The sequence below is a fragment of the Chiloscyllium plagiosum genome, unplaced genomic scaffold (assembly GCF_037043375.1).
Source record: "Chiloscyllium plagiosum isolate Xiang-an unplaced genomic scaffold, Cpla_swu_hap1 HiC_scaffold_17, whole genome shotgun sequence".
NCBI lineage: Eukaryota > Metazoa > Chordata > Chondrichthyes > Orectolobiformes > Hemiscylliidae > Chiloscyllium > Chiloscyllium plagiosum.
Window position 1 is genome coordinate 13,403,750 of NW_028270155.1, and position 23,824 is coordinate 13,427,573.

The window sequence follows — 23,824 nt, forward strand, 5'->3', positions numbered from 1 at the left end:
AAGCCCTTGCCTGAACTGTTGATTTTCCTACACCTTGGATGCTGCCTGACCTGCAGTCCCTTTCACTCCATACCCTTTGATCCTTTTTATCCCTAAGAACAATATCTAGCTCCTACTTGAGAATATAAAATATTTTGGCCTCAACTGCTTTCTCTGGCAGAGAATTCCATAGGCTCACCACTCTCTGGATAAAGAAATTTCTCCTCATCTCAGTCCTAAATTGCTTTTCTACTTCCTTAGACTATGATCCCTGGCTCTGGATTCCCTGATCATCTGGAACATTCTTCCTGTCTATACACTGCCTACTTCTGTTAGAATTTTATAGATTTCCATGAGAACTCCTTCATATTTCTGTGATAGGACAGGGATTAAAGTAGATGAAAGAGGTTGGCATACCTGCTACTTGTGGTGCAGCTGGGAGGTGTACCAAGGGAATGAGGAGGCAGTGCAGAGGCCATGCAAAGGTGAGGTGCTGCAGTGGGGCTGTGTAAGAGTAAGAGCTGAAAATGTGTTGCTGGAGAAGCGCAGCAGGTCAGGCAGCATCCAGGGAACAGGAGAATCGACGTTTCGGGCATAAGCCCTTCTTCAGGAATTAGGAAAGTTTGTCCAGCAGGCTAAGATAAAAGGTAGGAAGGAGGGACTTGGGGGAGAGGCGTCGGAAATGTGATAGGTGGAAAGAGGTCAAGATGAGGGTGATAGGTCAGACTGGGGTGGGGGCGGAGAGGTCAGGAAGAAGATTGCAGGTTAGGAAGGCGGTGCTGAATTCGATGGATTTGACTGAGACAAGGTGGGGGGAGGGGAAATGAGGAAACTGGTGAAATCCGAGTTCATCCCTTGTGGTTGGAGGGTTCCTGTGTAAGAGTAAGTGAGGCAAGATGTTGTAGGCTATAAGTTCGAGTGAATATAGTCCCAACCAATTCAGTTTGTCTTCATACATCAGTCCTGCCATCTTAGTAATCATCCTTTCTGGAGAACCTTTGCGGAACCCTCCATAGCCAGAAAATCCTTCCTCCAAAAAGCTGTCCACAATACTCTATAGGTGTGGTCTTACCAAAGCACTGTGCAATTGCAGCAAAACATCCCTGTTCCTGTACTCAAAGCCTCACACTATGAAGGCCAAAATACCATTTGTTTTCTTCACCACTTGCTGCACTACGAGCTTACTTTCAGTAATTGGTGCACAAAGACATCCAAGTCTCATTGCACCTCCCCCTTTTCCCAATCTATCGCTATTCAGATAATAACTTGTATTCCTGTTATTCCTTCCACAGTAGTTAATCTCATATTTATCCATTGTCAACAAGCATTTTCCCACTCACACAACTTGTCAAAATCACAATGAAACACCTCGGCATCCTCCTCATGGATCACTCTCTCACCACCTTTCTATCCTCTTTAAATTTGGAGATATTACATTTACTTCCCACATCTATATCATTGATATATAATGTGAATAGCGGTGTCAAAGCATTGATTCCTGTGGTATTCCACTAGTTAGTGCCTAGGCAAAAGTGAGGACTGCAGATACTGGTGATCAGAGTCTAGATTAGAGTGGTGTTGGAAAAGCACAGCAGGTCAGGCAGCATATTAGGAGCAGGAAATGATGAAAGGCTTTTGCCCGAAACGTCGATTTTCCCACTAGTTATTGCCTGTCATTCAGAAAAAAATACCTATGTATTCCTACTGTTTCATTCCTGTCAGCTGAACACTTCTCTACCCATGTCAGTGCACTAGTCCCAATCCTGTTCCATATACTGTAGTTTTATATTTTTAATGTTTTATATTGGTTATTATTGAAAGCCTTCTGAAATCCCAAGTAAACCACATCCACTGCCCCCTTATCAACTCTACTAGTTACATCCTCAAAAAATTACAATAGATGTGTCAAGTATGATTTCACTTTTGTAAATCCATGATGATGTGTTTCAATGACTGTGCTATTACATTTTTGAGATCAAAATTGAACATTTTCCCCACCCTGGTGACAGGCTACCTGGTCTATATTCTCTGGTTACATTAGTGACTTCCCAATCCGTAGAAACTCCGCCAGACTCCATAGACTCTTGAAAGGTGACCATCCACTTTTTCTAAGATCATTTCCTTAAGTATCATGGGACGTAAATTATCAGGCCCTCGCGATTTACTGGCGTTGAACCTCATCAATTTCCACAAATTATCTCTGTTCTAGTACTGATTCCCTTCAGCTCCAGCCTCTCACTAGACCCTGTGTTTACCACCAGATTTGGGACATTATTTGTGTGAAGATTGAATTGAAATATGTATTTAGCTGTTCTGCCATCTCTTTGTTTCCCATTATAAGTCACCCTGTGTCTGACATTAAGAGATCCACTTTTGTCTTCATTCGTGCTTCTCTCTTCACAAATCCAAAGAAGTTTTTATGATCAGTTTGTATGTTTCCCACAAGTTTACTCTTGTAATCTACTTCCTGCTCTTAATCAATCCCTTTATCCTCCTTTTCTGAAATTAAACTGCTCACAATCCCTCAGGTCTGTGTGGGTTTTTTTTGCCAATTTGTATTCTGTTTCCGTTGGATGTAATACTATTATTCCCCTTGTTAGCCCAGGTCCAGGTCATGGTGGTAAAAACAATGACTGCAGATGCTGGAAACCAGATTCTGGATTAGTGGTGCTGGAAGAGCACAGCAATTCAGGCAGCATCCGAGGACAAGCAAAATCGACGTTTCGGGCAAACGTCTTCCACATCCATCAAAGTTTTACCTGCACATCCACTAATATCATCTATTGTATCCGTTGCTCCCGATGCGGTCTCCTCTACATTGGGGAGACTGGACGCCTCCTAGCAGAGCGCTTTAGGGAACATCTCAGAGACACCCGCATCAATCAACCAAATCGCCCAGTGGCTCAACATTTCAACTCCCCCTCCCACTCTGCCGAGGATATGGAGGTGCTGGGCCTCCTCCACCGCCGCTCCCTCACCACCAGACGCCTGGAGGAAGAACGCCCCATCTTCCGCCTCGGAACACTTCAACCCCAGGGCATCAATGTGGATTTCAACAGTTTCCTCATCTCCCCTTCCCCAACCTCATCCTAGTTTCTAACCTCCAGTAACTCGACCTGTCCGGACTTGTCCGACCTGCCCAGCTCCTTTTCCACCTATCCACTCCACCCTCTCTTCCCTGACCTATCACCTTCATCTCCTTCCCCACCTACCTATTGTACTCTATGCTACTCTCTCCCCACCCCCACCCTCCTCTAGCTTATCTCTCCATGCTTCAGGCTCGCTGCCTTTATTCCTGATGAAGGGCTTTTGCCCGAAACGTCGATTTTGCCTGTCCTCGGATGCTGCCTGAATTGCTGTGCTCTTCCAGCACCACTAATCCAGAATCTGGTTTCCAGCATCTGCAGTCATTGTTTTTACCTTGTTGATTTTAACCCTACTGCGAATCCTCTTGCAAGGATGCCTGCCTTGAAGAAGTTTTCCTCCTCTCTCTACAAGAATCTCAGGGAGTCTCTCTCTCACTGCAACTCCCAGGTCATTTCCTCAGCCCTGAAGCTCTTCAACCATGTCCTGAAACAAACTCGCTATCACAGCCACATCTGCTTCCTCAGTGCCTGTCTCCGTAACCAACTCACCCCACACGGACTCCGGACCACCTTTAAACCAGCAGAGTTCGGACCCGAACAGGACAAACAGTACAGACTACAGATTCAAAAACACCAGCAACGGTTCTCCATCAAGATCCTCCGCTCCACGCTTGCAGCAATGCGCCGGTACCTAACCTCTCTACAGTCAGCCCTGCCTCAGCTGAGGGCCACACTCTCTCAGAATTGCAAAGGACCCACTCTGTACTACATCCTCAGGAGAATTCATACTCTCAACAAACAGTATTTCAATTCCATCTCAAACATCAAAAACTGTAAGTACAACAAACTTTTATCTACCCACCTCCATAACCAGCGCTCCTCAAACATTCCAGAAGATTCCCCTGGCCTCGGAAACACCATTAGCCATGCGGCTGATGCAGCTACCACCCCCACGCTGATTGATGATGTCACTTCTGCCCCCATCATGGCCACTCCCACAGCCACTTCCGCCCCTCACATCATCGCCGATGCCACACACTCAGTCACTTCCGTCACCCCTACTGCCGTGTCTGCCACCACCTCCGCCCCCACCAGCGCCACTCACCTGCATTCTGCTGACACGCCCCCCCACAGACCCCACTGTCACTATCCCCACCCCCCAGAACCCCGAGGGGAACACTACCCCTACTCATGACTCTACCCCCATTCCCCCCACCATCACACCCACTCCAGGTACTGGCTCCGACCCCACTCCCAGCTCTACACTTACACCAGCTCCCGGCTCCCAGCCCTGCCGAGTTTTCACCATCCCCCCAGACCTCCCCCTCACTGAGGACGAATGATCAGTCCTTAGCAAAGGACTCACCTTTGTCCCCCTCCGTCCACACATCAATGAATTTAATACACGCCGTGACATCGAACACTTCTTCTGTCGCCTCCGCCTCCGAGCTTACTTTCACAATCAGGACTCCCGCCCACCTTCCGAGGACCCCTTCGCCACCTCCAACACACTACATCCACCTGGACACCCCGCGCTGGCCTATTACCTGCCCTCGACCTCTTCATTTCCAACTGCCACCGGGACATTAACCGCCTCAACCTGTCGACCCCCCTCCCCCACTCCAACCTCTCACCCTCACAACGCGCAGCCCTCCAATCCCTCTGCTCCAATCCTGACCTCACCATCAAGCCAGCGGACAAAGGGGGCGCAGTGGTAGTCTGGCGTACTGACTTCTACACCGCTGAAGCCAAACACCAACTCGAGGACACCTCTTCCTACCGCCCCCTTGACCATGACCCCACCCCCCATCACCAAACCATCATCTCCCAGACCATACACAACCTCATCACCTCAGGAGATCTCCCACCCACAGCTTCCAACCTCATAGTCCGGGAACCCTGCACTGCCCGGTTCTACCTCCTTCCCAAGATCCACAAGCCTGACCACCCTGGCCGACCCATTGTCTCAGCATGCTCCTGCCCCACTGAACTCATCTCTACCTACCTCGACACTGTCCTATCCCCCCTAGTCCAGGAACTCCCCACATACGTTCGAGACACCACCCACGCCCTCCACCTCCTCCAAGACTTCCGTTTCCCCGGCCCCCAACGCCTCATCTTCACCATGGATATCCAATCCCTCTACACCTCCATCCGCCATGACCAGGGCCTCCAAGCCCTCCGTTTTTTCCTCTCCAGACGTTCCCAACAGTACCCCTCCACCGACACTCTCATTCGTTTGGCCGAACTGGTCCTCACCCTTAACAATTTCTCCTTTGAATCCTCCCACTTCCTCCAGACCAAAGGGGTAGCCATGGGCACACGTATGGGCCCCAGCTATGCCTGTCTCTTTGTTGGCTACGTAGAGCAGTTGATCTTCCGTAATTACACCGGCACCACTCCCCACCTCTTCCTCCGCTACATTGATGACTGCATTGGCGCCACCTCGTGCTCCCGCGAGGAGGTTGAGCAATTCATCAACTTCACCAACACATTCCACCCTGACCTTAAATTTACCTGGACCATCTCTGACACCTCCCTCCCCTTCCTGGACCTCTCCATCTCCATCAGTGACGACCGACTTGACACTGACATTTTCTACAAACCCACCGATTCCCACAGCTACCTGGATTACACCTCTTCCCACCCTACCTCTTGCAAAAATGCCATCCCGTATTCCCAATTCCTCCGCCTCCGCCGTATCTGCTCCCAGGAGGAGCGGTTCCACCATAGAACACACCAGATGGCCTCCTTCTTTAGAGACCGCAATTTCCCTTCCCACGTGATTAAAGATGCCCTCCAACGCATCTCATCGACATCCCGCACCTCCGCCCTCAGACCCAACCCCTCCAACTGCAACAAGGACAGAACGCCCCTGGTGCTCACCTTCCACCTTACCAACCTTCGCATAAACCAAATCATCCGCCGACATTTCCGCCACCTCCAAACAGACCCCACCACCAGGGATATATTTCCCTCCCCACCCCTCTCCGCCTTCCGCAAAGACCGTTTCCTCCGTGACTACCTGGTCAGGTCCACGCCCCCCTACGACCCACCCTCCCATCCTGGCACTTTCCCATGCCACCGCAGGAACTGTAAAACCTGTGCCCACACATCCTCCCTCACCTCCATCCAAGGCCCTAAAGGAGCCTTCCACATCCATCAAAGTTTTACCTGCACATCCACTAATATCATCTATTGTATCCGTTGCTCCCGATGCGGTCTCCTCTACATTGGGGAGACTGGACGCCTCCTAGCAGAGCGCTTTAGGGAACATCTCAGAGACACCCGCATCAATCAACCAAATCGCCCAGTGGCTCAACATTTCAACTCCCCCTCCCACTCTGCCGAGGATATGGAGGTGCTGGGCCTCCTCCACCGCCGCTCCCTCACCACCAGACGCCTGGAGGAAGAGCGCCTCATCTTCCGCCTCGGAACACTTCAACCCCAGGGCATCAATGTGGATTTCAACAGTTTCCTCATCTCCCCTTCCCCCACCTCATCCTAGTTTCTAACCTCCAGTAACTCGACCTGTCCGGACTTGTCCGACCTACCCAGCTCCTTTTTCACCTATCCACTCCACCCTCTCTTCCCTGACCTATCACCTTCATCTCCTTCCCCACCTACCTATTGTACTCTATGCTACTCTCTCCCCACCCCCACCCTCCTCTAGCTTATCTCTCCATGCTTCAGGCTCTCTGCCTTTATTCCTGATGAAGGGCTTTTGCCCGAAACGTCGATTTTGCCTGTCCTCAGATGCTGCCTGAATTGTTGTGCTCTTCCAGCACCACTAATCCAGGTCCAGGTCATGTTTCCTATCTTACTTTGAACTGTACAATTAAATTAAACCAAAGAACTGCCGATGCTGGAAATCTGAACCAAAAACTGAAATTGACAGAGAGACTCAACAGGTCTGGCAGCATCTGTGGAGAGAAAGCAGAGTTAATGTGTTAGATCCAGTGACCCTTCTTCAGAACTGAGGAATGAGCAATTGTTTCAGATCCTCCATGCTCTCTTTAAATGTTTGCCAGAAGTACTACTTTCCGTTGCTGCAATTGCTAGGCTGCCCCAGCGGTGATCAGAACTTTGTTTTTAATTGCTTGAAACTCGACAATCTCAGAAGGTTCTCAGCCCTTGACTAGCATTTGTTAAGATCATAATCAATCTTGCTCAATAACACAATTTCTACAGCTTTCTACAACAGTCATTCAGTGTTATATCCATGAAAATTCTGCAATAAAAGGCATTTATCTTGATAGATTTCTGTTCAGAGATGTTATTACAAACCTCTGGAGCAAGTGGAACTGGAATCCTGGCTCAGAGGTACGGACACTATCACTGCTCCACACAGGATCTTGTGCTTATCCTTATATTCTTAACCTGTAGTCTCTTGTCTTTGTGTTCGAGAACGCTGAATATCACTATCGGAGAAATAATGAATGATTAAAGCCGGGATCAGAGAGAATTAACTTTTCATTCCCTCATGGGGTGAGTTTCAAGTGGGACATAGATGTGTGGAAAGACACAAAGCACTGTGAGAACATGGCATGCTCCAACAATAGCTGCACTTACGTTGAACTACAAGATTAAACAATATTAACTTACAATAGATTAGATTAGATTACATTACATTAGATTCCCTACAGTGTGGAACCAGGCCCTTCAGCCCAACAAGTCCACACCGACCCTCCAAAGAGTAACCCACCCAGACCCATTTCCCTTTAACTAATGCACTTAACACTACGGGCAATTTAGCATGGTCAATTCACCTAACCTGCACATCTTTGGACTGTGGGAGGAAACCGGAGCACCCGGAGGAAGCCCACGCAGACATAGGGAGAATGTGCAAACTCCACACAGACAGTCACCCGAAGCTGGAATTGAACCCAGGTCCCTGGTACTGTGAGGCTGCAGTGCTAACCACTGAGCCCCAATACTTGAGATTCAGTTTGTCGCAGCCAGGGTAAAATATGTGTGGTTAATGCAGTTCCTTAATGCTATCCCAATATAATACATTTGGCGGAGTGAGTAGGGGCATGGTGAGTGTGGAGCAGGGAACATGTCAGCGCCTAGGACATGATAGATGCATAACATAAAGATGGCTACCGTTATATTCTTCCCCCTCTGTCGTAGCTCAGCAGGCAGGTGAAAGGAAGAGAAAGGATACAAGCAAAAAGCTCCCTCTCCCACTGGCTGATCAGTCCAAATGTAACCACTCATCTGATTCTAAAGAGGATGGAAGCCATGGGATATTTAGAAAATGTTAATGGGGTTTGTTTTTCTTTTGGTTGTTAATGGATGTCTGGTGGAATTCAAATTATTATTATTATTTAAATGACAACCACAAAGCAATTTAAAGAACAATTAACCTAAATTACAAGCAGTTCTTTGGTTTTGCTATATTAATCTTTACATTAGCTTTTCGCCAATAGTCATGTTTTTCTTGGATTGAGAATGGCTCCATAGTTTCTCCCAAATGTTGCTTGGTTCTCAGGCTTTCTCACATTTTCATATTGAAATATACCAGTGATTTTCCATTGTTAGGGATATTAGAATCCCACCTCCCAGTTTACTTCCCAGGTCTATTACTTGGCCAATGCCCAAGTCCCCCTACCTTTAATTCTTTTACCGAGACCTTGAGTGTGGGAACTATTTTAATCATGTGTAAAGGAGAGAAAAAAAAATTGTAGGGTTTTGGGGAAAAGGTTGGGAGTGGAACTAACTGTATTGCTCTTCAAAAGAGCTAGTACAGAAAAGATGGACTGAATGGCTCTCTTCCCTGCTGCATTATTCTATGATTTTACATTTCTGTGTGGTTTGAGCAGAAAAAACAGTTGACAGGGTTCAGAAAAGATTTACAAGCATGTTGCCAGGGTTGGAGGGTTGGAGCTATAGGGAGAGGCTGAACAAGCTGGGGCTGTTTTCCCTGAAGTGTTGGTGGTTGAAGGGTGACCTTATAGAGGTTTATAAAATCATGAGGAGCATGGATATGATAAATAGACAAGGTCTTTTCCCTGGATGGGGGAGTCCAGAACTATAGGACATAGGTTTAGGATAAGAGGGAAAATATTAGATTAGATTACTTACAGTGTGGAAACAGGCCCTTCGGCCCAACAAGTCCACACCGCCCCGCCGAAGCGCAACCCACCCATACCCCCTACATTTACCCTTTACCTAACACTACGGGCAATTTAGCATGCCAATTCACCTGACCTGCACATCTTTGGACTGTGGGAGGAAACCAGAGCACCCGGAGGAAACCCACGCAGACACGGGGAGAACGTGCAAACTCCACACAGTCAGTCGCCTGAGGCGGGAATTGAACCCAGGTCTCTGGAGCTGTGAGGCAGCAGTGCTAACCACTGTGCCACCGTGCCGCCCTAAAAGGGACCCAAGAGATAACTTTTTCACACAAAGGGTGGTGTGGAGGGAGGAAGTGGTGGAGGCTGGTACAATTGCAGCTTTTAAAAGGCATCTGATTGGGGATATGAACAGGAAGTGTTTAGAGGAATATGGGCAAATGGAACTAGATTAATTTCGGATATCTGGCCGGCAAAAACAAGTTGAACCGAAGGGTTTGTTTCTGTGCTGTACAACTCTGTGAATCTATGACTCTATATAACCCCCTCTATGTAAAGATTACTAACATTGACTAAGGGCGAAAGTGACAGGTTTGTAAGTAACCACAGTTTACCGAATTTTCAGCGCTGAAGAAGGCCCTTTCACCCAGCATCCTTTTGTGCTGGTTCTTGAAATTAGACTCTCCCCTTTGCCAGACTCCTACCTTCTCTCTATAACCCTGCACATTGTCCCCTTCAAATAATCATCTAATTCTCCTTTGAAAGCCTCGATTGAACCTGCCTCCACCACACTCCCAGGAAGTGCATTCCAGATTTTAATTATACACTGTACGAAAATATTTGCCCTCATAAAACTCTTTCTTCTTTTACAAATCTTTGCCCTCTTGTTCATGCTCCTTTCACAAGTGGGAACATTTTTTTTTCGCTACTTACTCTGTTCAGACCTCTCACAACTTTGGATTCTTTACTCTGATCTTGTAGTTTTCTCTAAAGAGAACACTCCCATCACTGCAATCTATCTTCATAACTGAAATTCCTTAGACCTTGAAATGCTTCCGAATGCTCCCCAAAGTCTGCTCATTCTTCCTGAAGTGTGAGGCACCCAAAACTGGATACAATACTACAGTTGACGCTGAACTGGTGTCTGATATATGTTCAAAGGTTTGAAATAATTTTCAAAACACCCAGGGAGACATCAGGAGACGTGACTTCACATGTTATGCTATGTTACAAAGGTGCTTTTTATTTAATATTGCTTGGAAGTTTTACGTTTTCAAAGATTGTGGAAAAAAAGGCATTTATTTCAAGTTTTGCAGAGATACCTGGACTGGTTTCTTTAAAAGTGGTAACTTAGCATTTACATTGGTGGTTGTCACTTTAAAAGGCTTCCTAGAAATCATGTAACCGGTGATAACTCCTTCACTTGCAGTTGGATACTGCTGGGAACTGTTCTGAACACTGATTCACCTGGAGTACATTATTTTCTTATCAGGTTATATTGGAGTGAAGCCTATTAAGAACCAATTTAGTTGAAGGAACATTTCCTCAGGCTGATCTGTCCCAATTCTGGAAATAAAGCCTCTCTGTGGTGTTCAGGGTGAGACCTATTTGTTCTCTGGCAAGAGCAACTGGAGGAACATCTCAAGATTATATCTTCTGAGCAGGTTGTGCCTGCAAAAGTTAATCACAAATGTACTCAATTAGCAAATTGCCTACACATGCCAAACATCGAAGTAATAGGCTGCAGAACATTCTACTCTTTATCATTTTGCCTTCGTGAATAACCCAGTGGCCAAAGTACTTTTGTTTTAAGAAAGTCAGCCTTTGCAGAGGAATCCATATTCTTCTTCCTGAATAGAGTATGCGCATGCATCTGTGTGCGTTTTGTTTCGGATATTTAGAAGAATAAACATTTATACATCTATATTACTAATTAAGCATATTAATAAATCATTGTATCTTCATTCAAAAAGTTTTATTTTGATAATAAACCCACATTTGTGTCTATTAAGAAACCTAAATATTGGATGTTTTGTTTTTGTTGAGGTTTTCCGCCTATTGTTCATGAGGACAATTCACAAAAATACAAATATGGGAAAACCAATACTTATGTTGTAGATTACACCCATTTACTGGTTCAGTTCTCAGGACGCAGACCAATCACAGACGCCCTGCCTGGTTTGAAATCTAAGCACAGTCTAGCAGTTATCAGTCAATCATCATCAGCTGGTACTTTATCTGGCAATGCTTCGAGCAATCAGAGTCTGCTTGCCAACAAATCAGCATCATCTTCTCTTACAATATAAATGTTAGATTTTGCTCTATTGGTATTCTTGTAAATTGTCCTGATGAATGCAAGAAAGCTTTGAGAAAATGTATCTTTCGACAGCAATACTCAAGTTTTATACAGCCAGGTGACTATAAAGTATTTAATTGGTCACCTTGACAACTGGAAAAGATTTTTTTTCAGTTTATGCTATGACTTATGAGAAATGGTGAGACAAGAGTGACAGTGCAGTCCCCCATAACAATGATTAATGTTTAGAACACGCTACCTAAATGAGATTCTACAGAGCACTTGTGGTGCACTGGTAATGTCCTTACCACTGGGCTAGGAGATCTGGGTTCAAGCACCACCTGCTCCAGAGGTGTGTGATCTCTGAACAGGTTAATTACAAAATATATGTTCAAAACTCTTTAAAAGGAAGTCAGGCATGGATTTTAAAAGAAATATATTGCCAGGACTGGAGGATTTGAGTTAAAGGGAGATGCTAATGAGTCGGACAAAAGGATCTGTTTCCATGCTGTATGACTCTATGAACAATTTGTAGAGTTATGAGGAAAATGTTGAGGGACTAAATTAGACAGCACTCTCATGGGGCTGGCTCAGACATAACCAGCCAATGAAGCTCTTCCAGCATAGGAAGAAGCAGTGAATTGGTAAACAGAGCTGCAGATTTCAAAGTTGGATTGTTGGCATTAAATAGGATGGCAGTAATGGGCCTTTGAATCCCTGTCCACCCCAGACACAGGAATTCAGGAACAGGAGAAGGTCATTCAACTCTCCAACATGTACTGCCACTCAGTTAAACATAGAACATAGAACAGTACAGCACAGTACAGGCCCTTCGGCCCGTGACGTTGTGTCAGCCTTTTAGCCTGCTCTAAGATCAGACTAACCTACATACCCTTCATTTTACTATCATCCATGTGCCGATCCAAGAGTCGCTTAAATGTCCCTAACGTATCTGACTCTATTACCACTGCTGGCAGTGCATTCCATGCACCCACCATTCTCTGTGTAAAGAACCAACCTCTGACATCTCCCTTACATCATCTTCCAATTACTTTAAAATTATGCTCCCTCATAATAGACATTTCTGCCATGGGAAAAGTCTCTGGCTATCCACTCTATCTATGCCTCTCATCATCTTGTACACCTGGAACAAGTCACCTCTCATCCTTCTTCACTCCAATGAGTAAGGCCCTAGCTCCCTCATCCTTTCATCATAAGACATGCCCTCCAGTCCAGGCGGCATCCTGATAAATCTCCTCTGCACCCTCCATATAGCTTCCACATCCTTCCTGTAATGCTGGTGACCAGAACTGAACACAATATTCCAAGTGTGGTCTAACCAGGAGTCTACAGAGCTGTAGCATAACCTCACAGCTCTTAAATTCAATCCCCTATTAATGAAAGCCAACACACCATACGCCTTCTTAACAACCCTATCAACCCGGGTGGCAACTTTGAAGGATCGATGGACACGGGCCCCAAGATCTTTCTGTTCCTCCACACTGCCAAGAATCCTGCCTTTCACCCTGTAATCTGCATTCAAAGTCAGCCTTCCAAAGTGAATGACTTCATACTTTTCCGGGTTGAATACCATCTGCCACTTATTAGCCCAGTTCTGCATCCTGTCAATGTCTTGTTGTAACCCATAACAGCCCTCCCCACTATCTATAACTCCAACAACCTTCATGTCATTGGCAAAATTAGTAACCCACCCTTCCACTTCCTCATCCAAGTCATTTATAAAAATCACAAAGAGCAGAGGTTCCAGATTTGATCCCTGTGGAACACCACTGGTCTCCGAACTCTAAGCTGAATACTTCCCATCTACCAGCACACTCTGAATTCTATAGGCCAGCTAATTATGTATCCAGACAGACAGGTTTCCCTGTATCCCATGCCTCCTTACTTTATGAATGAGCCTACCATGAGGATCCTTATCAAACACCTTGTTAGAATCCAAGTCCACCATATTCACTACTCTACCTTCATCAACGTGTTTTGTCACATTGTCAAAGAATTCAATAAAGTTTGTGAGGCATGACCTGCCACTCTCAAAGCCATGCTGACTATCTCTAATCAAACTGTGGTTTTCCAAGTAATCATAAATCCTGTCTCTCAGAATCTTCTCCAATATTTTGTCCACTACTGACCTAAGACTGACTGGTCTATAATTCCCAGGATTATCCCTATTCTCTTTCATGAACAAGGAAATAACATTTGCCACTCTCCACTCATCTGGCACTACTCCATTGGACAGTGAGGACGCAAAGATCATCACTGAAAATGCAGCAATCTCTTCCCTGCCTTCCTGTAGGAACCTAGGATATATCCCATCTGGCGCAGGGGATTTATCGAGCCTTAGGTTTTTCAAACTTTTCAGTACAACCTCCTTCCTAACATCAACCTATTCAAGCATATCAGTCTGTTTCACGCTGTCCTCAGAAATGTCAGGGTCCCTCTCAGTAGTGAATACTGAAGCAAAGTGTTCATTAAGGACCTTCCCTACCTCCTCTGATTCCAGGCGCAAGTTTCCTCCACTATCCTCCTGATCAGCCCTACCCTGGCTCTGGCCATCCTCTTGTTCCTCACATAAGTTTAGATAGTTAGAGTATGACAGATCAGCAGCTTAAGTCCATGTACCTTCCTTATTTCTGTGTACCTTAATAGATTACCTCAGAATAAAATATCCATCCTAGTTTTGAAATTTTCAATTGACATTAGCAGCTTTTCACCGAATCACAGATTTATTATAGTGCAGAAAAAGGCAATTAGGCCCCTTTTAGGTATCACTTACTCACACACTCACTCTCACACACAGACAGCTACTCACTCACTCACACACTAAACTCAAACACTAACTCAAACATACACATACGGCATACACTAACGCAGACACGCATACACACGCACTCACACACACACTCAGTCACGCTCACACACTGACGCAAGCACAAACAGACACACATACACACGCACTCTCACACACACTCAGTCACGCTCACACACTGACGCACGCACAAACAGACACACATACACACGCACTCTCACACACACACTCAGTCACTCTCACACACTGACACAAGCACAAACACACACACAGATGCACACACTCACTTAGTCACTCTCGGACACAAACAGACACATAGACAAACAGACTCACACACATACCCCCACACACTCATCCAGTCGCTCTTTCACACACACACATAGACACACACTCACACGCACACATTCACATGCACACACACAGGTATAGCCTCACACACCTGAGGAATGGTCAATTGGTGAGGTGCCATTGAGATCCCAATACCTTGCAAGTGGAGATGAAGGAACAAAAAACCAGTGAAAGCTGCAGAATTTCCAAGCCAGACTGTTAATCTTTGGCCAGTAAATCTTTTAAGCCATGCTAAATCTTGTGCAATCATTACGTGCGTCTGTTTGCAGATGTCAGGGCACTGCAGCCATTCAGTGAACTGGTGAAGAGACAGATTCATCTGTTAATGCAAAGAGCCTACAGCTAGGAGCACCTCAATGCAGGGGTTATCAGAAGGTTGTGTCACAGCCATATTTCACACTCAAAAGAAACATACAAATAGCTCATCCCTGTTATTTGAGCTTGTTCAAGAATGTTTTTAAATCCTATATCTTGCATTTTTCAATGTGTCTTCTTGGAAGGGAAATTGATGCATATATTTGAAGGTGTGGGGCAACGCTGCCAACAATAGAATAATAAAGCACAGAAGAAGGTTGAATTTAAACAGAAAACTGCAGATGCTGGAGATCTGAAACAAAAACAGAAATTGCTGGAGGAACTCAAAAGATCTGTGGGGAGAAAGCAACGTTAACACTTTGAGAAGGAAGCTACTTGGCTCCTCAAGTTGGTGTATGGTAATTGAAAAAAACTTTCCCCCTTTTAATGAATTAACCAGCTCCCTGTTGAATGCTACAATTTAACCAGCATCTCAGACAATGCGTTCCAGGTCATCACTACTTACTGCATTATGTAAAAGTCACATCAGCTCTCAGTGCCTTACTCGTTTTCTAGTTTCTGTCAGTTTCTCCTTATTTGCTGCAGGCAGCATTTTGCCTTTGGGCTTCTTAACCCTGCCTTCAGAATGAAAGGTGGGCCAGAGGACTGAACTGTAGGAAACAGTCACTCTATGTGCATTTACCCAGAAAGAGTAATTAGTGGCCAGAGGGCAAGGTTGTTGACCTTAATTAGAAATGACAAGTAGACTCTCAAAGTCAGGAAACCAGAGGTATGGTCAAATCTCTGGTTAAGGAGAGTAACAGATGACACATGGGAACACCACCACCTGCAGTTCTCCTCCAAGCCACCCATCATCCTGACTTGGAAATATATTGTTCTTTCAGTGTCGCTGGGTCAGAATCCTGGAATTCCTTCCCTAACAGTACTGTGGAGCTACCTATCGCACACGGACGGCTGTGGTTCAATAGACAGCTCACTACCATCTCCTCGAGGGCAATCAGAGATGGACAATAAATACTGGCCTAGTCAGCAAAACTATATCCTACGAGCGAACGAAAAATCCCCAAGTTGCTAAATTTAACCAAAGTTCCAAATTCATGGTAATATTTACCATTTACTATTGATTATTTACCAGAGTACTATTTAGCTAATTCCAACTCAAGCCAAAGAAGAGCTCCTTTTACCTTTACCTATGGAATAACTCTCATTGACAATCCAGCCCTCAAGGTTCTATAGATTGTTTCCCCTTCACCCCAGCTCATGGACCTCGACCACAGTTTATTCTATAAACTTTTGATGTTGAATTCACAACAAGCAAACAGAATCAGTCCCTCTACCATTGCTGTTCGGTGGCAGCACTGTGTACCATCTACAATATGCTCTGCAGAAATTCACCAAAGATCCTTAGATAGCACTTTCCAAATCCATAATCACGTCATTCCAGAAGGACAAGTGCAGCAGATACATGGGAACACCACTATCTGGAAGTTCCCCTCTAAATCAGACACCATCACAATTTGAAATTATATTGCTGTTCCTTCAGCGTCACTGGATCAACATCCAGGAATGCCTTCTCTAATGATGTGGACGTGCCAGTGTTGGACTGGGGTGAACAAAATCAAAAATCACATGACATGGGTTATAGTCCAACAGGTTTATTTGAAACCGCAGCCTTTCGGAGCCCCCCTCCTTCCTCAGGAAGGAGTGGGGCTCCGAAAGATAGCGGTTTCAAGTAAACCTGATGGACTATAACCCAGTGTCATGTGATATTTGGCCTTCCCTAATGGCATTGCATGTTTATCTACACCTAAATGGACTGCAGTGATTCAGGAAGGCAGTTCACCACCACACTCTCCAGGGGCAACCAGGGATGGGCAATCATTCTTTATTAATTTCAAAAATATACTTTATTCATAAATTATAGTTAGGCAAATGCAAGTACAAATCTGGTCCATGCAGACTATGCTGAAAATACAGTGGTATTTTGGCAGGACTCAATCCAGCTTCAATCCAGTTGCAACAAAAAGGCATTTTCTAATCATGAAAGGAAACTATTTAAACTCCCATTAAGGCTACAAGGATATCTCAACTTTTAACAAGCCTTCGTTATATGCTGGCAGAAAGACCCACTGGGTCTTGGCGGCAGGTACCCCAGGCATAATTGCCTCCTTTGGCATGTAGTCCAAACATTGGCTCAGCCAACCATACCCATATTCCCTGAAGTGAAGACCAAAAAAGGAACTTGCATTTATAAAAACAGTCTTTCACAAATTCAGGATGTCCCATTGCACTTCACCACCAATAAAATACTTTTAATCTTAGATACTGTAGCCATGTTGGAAAATCCAGCATTCAGTTGGTGCATTGCACTCACACTTAAATACTTCTCACTGTCACAAGATAAATAACGATATAACCTGTTTTTTGATGATTTTTTTTTAACTAGAGCCAGCATTAGCTCAAGGGAGGGCACTAGGAAAATCCACTTCTTTTCTTACAAGGTTAAAAAACACACAACACTAAGTTATAGTCCAACAGGTTCATTTGGAAGCATTAGCTTTCGGAGCACTGCTCCTTCATGAGGTAGATTTCTTACAAGATTGGCTGTGGGTTTTTTAATGTCACCTGGGAAGGTAGATGGGGAGTTACTTCAATGAGTCACATGAAAGATTTGGAGATGCCGGTGTTGGACTGGGGTGTACAAAGTTAAAAATCACACAACACCAGGTTATAGTCCACATGGTTTAATTAGAAGCACTAGATTTCGGAGCATCGCTCCTTCATTAGCACAACCACCTGATGAAGGAGTGGCACTCTGAAAGCTAGTGCTTCCAATTAAACCTGTTGGACTGTAACCTGGTGTTGTGTGATTTTTAACTTTGTACACCTGAAAGACAGTACTTCAGGCAGTCAATTGCATTCAGTTTAAAGTTTCTGCTCTAAAATGGAATGTAAATGCAATGACACCACTTTAAAATGTACTTTTATAAAGTGTTTTGGAAGATCTGCAATTTACGAACGATACTGTGAGAATGCAAGCCTTTTTTCACACCTCACTTTTTACCTAATCAAAGGCAAAAAAGCTAAATCATTACTATTTGCTGCATGTGCTTCACCTGAGTCGTGCCAAATTCACAGCTTGGCTCCTTATGAAATCGATACAGGTAAGGTGAAGTCACCATAGTCCCAGAGGACTGCTTTCTCATCAGAGTTGTAACCAGAGGATCACCATGTCTCAGGGAGAGGTTGAAGAGAGTCCTTAATGAAAACTTGAGTTGCTTTGGGAATTGAGCCCACACTGTTGGTAGTATTCTGGATTACAAACCAGCTTTCCAGCCAAATGAGCTAACCAACCAGCCAAAAGAGCTGAAGGACTGGGAAAGGGTGAGTCAGAGATTTATGAGAATGGTAGGAAAGATGTCATCCTTTCTTAGTTGTGTGAGAAAACTGAGAAACTCTGGTCATTTACCATAGAGAAAAGAAGATGAAAAGCAAATTTTGACAGAAGTATTCAAAATAGTGAAGGGTTTTGATAGACTAAATAAAGAGAAACTTTTTTCTGGTGAAAGATGATTGATACTCAGATTGAGCCATAGGATACAGGTATAGGTGGCTGGAAGAGAAACAGGGAAGAGGTGAGGCTTTTTTACACTGCAGCATATGATAGTCTGGGATTCACAGCCAGGAATGGCAGTAGGAGCAAATTCAACAGTAGATTTATTAGTAAGCAGGATAGACTTAAATCTCCGCATTATTTATTCCACATAATGTTAATCAAACTGTGCAGACATGTTATAACACCTCACTGGAGCAAGTGAGATTTGAACCAGGGTCTATCTAGGGACAGAGGTTGTGACACTTTGACACAAGAATCCAATCTGGCTGTATTGTAGGATTACATAATACCTCCTTTCCCAAACGATTGTACCAAATGAGAGTCAGCTAAAGCCCTACTGAACCTTTTAAATGTGGTGCAGATGCTCAACCCCCTTCATTGTCACTTTTATCCGTTTTCTCACTTGCAAGAGAGAAATGAACAAGGAGCTTTTGAACTGAACGCACCAGCAACGAGTGTGCCTAATGGCTTGCAGAGAAATAACTTTCACTATACTAACTTATTTAAACTCCTCTTTACACTCTTAAAGCCAGTGTTTGCTGAATGTGGTGGCACACTCTACACAAAGTCATATCAAGTTTCTGTAAACAGCAAGGTAAGACTTTCCCATCAACCCTGACAGTGCCTTTGTTAAACAAAAATGTCACTTAACCACCCAATAAATCAACTCCATAAATGATCCTTCATGTGAGATCAAATGAAATACTTTGGCATTCCTAAGCATTAAAAGACACTTATTATTGTCTGATTATCTATTCTGACTGTGCTTCTTACAAATGTTGAATGATTAGATTAGACTCTCTATAGTGTGGAAACAGGCCCTTCAGCCCAACAAGTCCACACCGCCCGTCCAAAGAGAAACCCATTCCCCTACATTTACCCCTGACTAACGCACCTAACACTGTGGGCAATTTAGCATGGCCAATTCACCTAATTGGATTGTGGGAGGAAACCAGAGCACCCAGAAGAAACCCACGCAGACACAGGGAGAATGTGCAAACTCCACACAGACAGGCAGCAATCGAACCCAGGACCTTGGTGCTGTGAGGCAGCAGTGCTAACCACTGAGCCACTGTACCACCCAGTGTGCTTAGTGAAAAAATAAGGGTTGTCTATTTAACAAGACCGTTTGTTTTGTTGAATGCTAATTGAGATACACATCCTGAGTTGGCTGCACACAAAATGACAACGACTTAGAAATCATAAAATCCCAACAGTGTGAAAGGCCATTTGGCTCATCAAGTCCACATCAACCTTCTAAAGAACATCTCACCCAGACCCAGCCTATCCTTGTAACCCTGCATTTCCCAATGGCTAACCCACCTAGCCTGCACATCCCTGGATGCCATGGACCATTTAGCATGGCCAATCCACCAAACCTGCACATCTTTGGACTGTGGGAGGAAACTGGAGCACCCGAAGGAAACCCATACAGGCAACGTGCAAACTCCACACAGACAGCTGCCTGAGGGTGGAATCGAACCCAGGTCCCTGCCACTGTAGGCAGCAGTGCTAACCACTGAGCTTGCTCAATTTTCTTTATCCTCTATGAGAACAACCCTTAAATATAAGCCTGACTACACAAATTATAAGACAATTGATCAAAAGTTTTGTTTCTTCCAGTGATTTTCAAAGCTTAATGGATAACCAATTGGCAAAACAACTAACCGGAATTTTCCAAAAAGTTAGCAGCTGGCAATTTGTCCCCCAGATATTTAGGTGTGAAATGTTTCCCGCTTCCCCCTTGAATGAATGGATGAAGGATTCAATGCTGAGGGTTTTAAACTGATAGTTTACAGTTACATCAAGTACTTAAGAAAGCTGATAATATGTTATTATCTGTTGCAAGGGAAACTGAATATAAAAATAGTTTAGTTACGCAGGGCACCAGTGAAATCATATCCTGGGTGGAACGGTGGCTCAGTGGCTAGCACCGCTGCCTTACAGCACCAGGGACCCAGCTTCAATTCCAGCTGTGGGCTACTGTCTGTGTGGAGTTTGCACATTCTCCCCCTGTCTGTGTGGATGCCCTTCAGGTTTCCTCCCACAGTCCAAAGGCTGGTTGGATTGGCCATGCTAAATTGCCTAAAGTGTCTAGGGATGTACAGGTGTGTTGAATTAGCAGGGTTACAGGGACAGGTGGGGTACCCTTTCAAGGGTCACTGTGGGCTTAATAGGCTGAATGGCCTGCTTCCACACTGCAGGGATTTTGTGAGTACTGTGCCCAGTCCTGGCCACATTATTGATGGAAGGAGGCAAAAATATTGGCAGATGCAAGGTATGGTGGTGTTGGTAAACTGGGGAAATAAAGAGCGAGGTAAAAGAGTTGGGTAGGAACTTTAGGAAGTTCAACATTGATGAGGAGGGCTACAAAGAAGGGAATGTGCTTGGGAATTTGGGTGATCACCAAGAGTAAGAACCTGAAGGCCATTCCTTGAGGAGCAACCACTGTTACCTTCTGTCATTCCGTAACTAACAAGTGTGCAATGGACCTAAACATGGCTGCCAGAGTTTGCAGGGTAACTTGCATTTTGTGAGGAAAAGGGTTTTACTTTCCAGCAACGTGAAGCCTTTTAAAGGGCAATGGCATATTCAGACAGCCATACAGGAGAGGTGAAAAACCTCTTTAGCACTGCATGCTGCTTATGAACCTTAGGCACTTGGCCTACTGCTACCTTATGAAGAAGGGGCACCTGGAGGAAGGTCACTGCCCCTCATTTCCCCGTTGCCTTGCCTTTGGTGCCAATGTCTGGTGTGATAGAATGCAAGTCTGTGAGTGGATACCATAAACACCGAGAGAGCTGGATCTGTCTCTCCGTGACAACCACTAATCTGTCCATGGAGGAGGCAACATCCTCATGTGCCAGAGGTAGGATGGACTTACCCTGGGGCAACTAAAAAGACCATGATCTTATTGCAGAACTAGGGGCGGCACAGTGGCTCAGTGGTTCACACTGTTGCCTCACAGCACCAGGGTCCCGGGTTCAATTCCAACCTCAGGTGACTGTGTGGAGTTTGCACATTTTCCCTGTGTCTGCATGGGTTTCCTCCCACAGTCTAAAAATGTGCAGGTAAGGTGAATTGGCCTTGCTTAAGTTGTCAATTAGGTGCATTCGTCAGAGGGAAAATGGTTTGGGTGGGTTACTCTTCGGAGGGTCGGTGTGGACCTGTTGGACTGAAGGGCCTGTTTCCACACTGTAGGGAATCTAATCTAATCAAACTCCTGTGTGTCTGTCTGGACTGTGGGGAGCATATTTACCTGGGCAGCAACCTTACCCCAGGTGGGCAGGGTCTGGAATTGTGGACTTGTCTGTCGATCCTGGGGAAAAGGGTGAACCTCTTTTGCAGTACCCCTTCCACCTGGACCTCCGGGTCCCGACCCACTAAGTGGGCCATATATCAGCTCCACAATGACAACTGGGTGCATAATTGTCCTTTAAATATGGTACACTGACAGGGATCCCTACATCCCAGGATCATACGTGCCTACAGCGAATGGGGAAATATGATGAGTGGGACACCATATAGGCTTCGTGCATAGGTTATGAGGTGAGTTTGGGAAGGAAGTGCAAGCAAACCCATTAATCCTCCCAGAGACACCCCACAAATGTCAAAAATAACCTTTCACCAATTTCCGGCAGGATTCAGCCCAGAATCCTTGAGTATTTTTGAAGGTCGAGGTAGACTGCTCTGGTTAAGCAAGGGAGTAAAAAGATATTGAGAGTAGTCAGGGAAGCAGATTTGACATTATAATCAGATTAGCCACGGTCTTATTGAATAACAGAGCAGGCTTGAAGGGCTGAATGGCCTCCTTCTGCTATAAGTTCATAGACTGTTTTATAGTTTTGTTACCGAGAATGAAAATAAATTCCAATTCTATCGCACATAGCTTGTCATTTCCATAGCAACATAACGTGGAAAATGTACTGTTGTTTACGCTCACCCAATAACTCCAACTTGCAGAGCCTTCGTCTTTTCTTGTAGCATCTTCTTTGCTGTTTCTTCTAGTAGCTAGCTCTTTTACAGCTCTAAAAATGCACCCGTTTTCATCTGCACCACTCTGACACTGTTTTCTAAGTGATGTATGTTTAACAGCTCCCACATACAGCCTACAGAGATCCTTCGGGCTGTGACAAATACCACATGGTTATGGCAATTCAACCAAAGCGTAAAAGTTACAATTGCCTTTCTCCAACACAGAGCCTTGTGGGAATGTGAAAGTATTGAAATTCAGTGAATACTCTGTAGGGGGTCTAACAATTGAAAGCTGTATTCTCTATATGATACAAAATGGAAGATTTATTTAACAGTCTTGCCTTAACTTCAACTTCCATAAATAGAGTCCCTCCCTCATCCCTCAGCATTCCTATCCTCTCTTTAATTATCATTTTTTGATATGCTTTATGATAGTGTTTAATAACTCCTTTTACAGTATCTATATGTCTTTGTTCTTGTTCCTTTCTAATCTTTCCCTTCATCTCCTTGTTGTCCTTTCTGTGCTCTTCATTACTTTCTTTAGTATCATTATTTCTTGGTTTTAGATGTTACCTTTCAAGATAAACGGCTTCCAACTAAAGATAATAGACAAACAAATACAAGGAAACAACTTGTGATTTTTTCATGTCAGCTGTAAGCCAGTAGAAGAGTCAATGTTCCTCACAGTAGTGGTGGACTCAATACCGAATGGATCAACAAAATGCTGGTCATTTTGATTATTTTTATCACCCGTAGAGACTCATTGCAAGGGAGACAGGAAGTAGAATTAGGTTTGAGATAGATACAGGTCCTGTAGGTTTTTTCAAATCAACCTGTTCAGAAATGTTACTGCACACTCCTAGATCAGATGGGACTTGTACACAGGACTCCTGAATCAAAAGTTGGGTGAGAACAGCCTCATGATAAGTCCTAAAAGGAGAATGACCTCATCATATTCTCCTTCTGTACCATTACCAGAATTGATGGCTATGACCAATTGAAATGTCCGGAGGCTTATACAACCTTATAAGCACAACAGACAGGTTCAATTAAAGCATTTGGAAATTGCTGTTATCTGAAAAGAAAGAGTGTACAGGTTTAATGGGAGAAGTCTGGACAATGGACACAAAGTGAATTGTTCATTCGGTGAATTGATTCAGATAAGATGAGGTAAATGGTCTGCTTTTGCAGTTCAACAACTCTATGATGGCAGAAACATTCATGGAGCATTAGACCAGACTTAGCAGGCTTCCATGGTCATCAAGGCTCCTATCTCCAGAAACCAGGAGAGAGTTGGTCCGC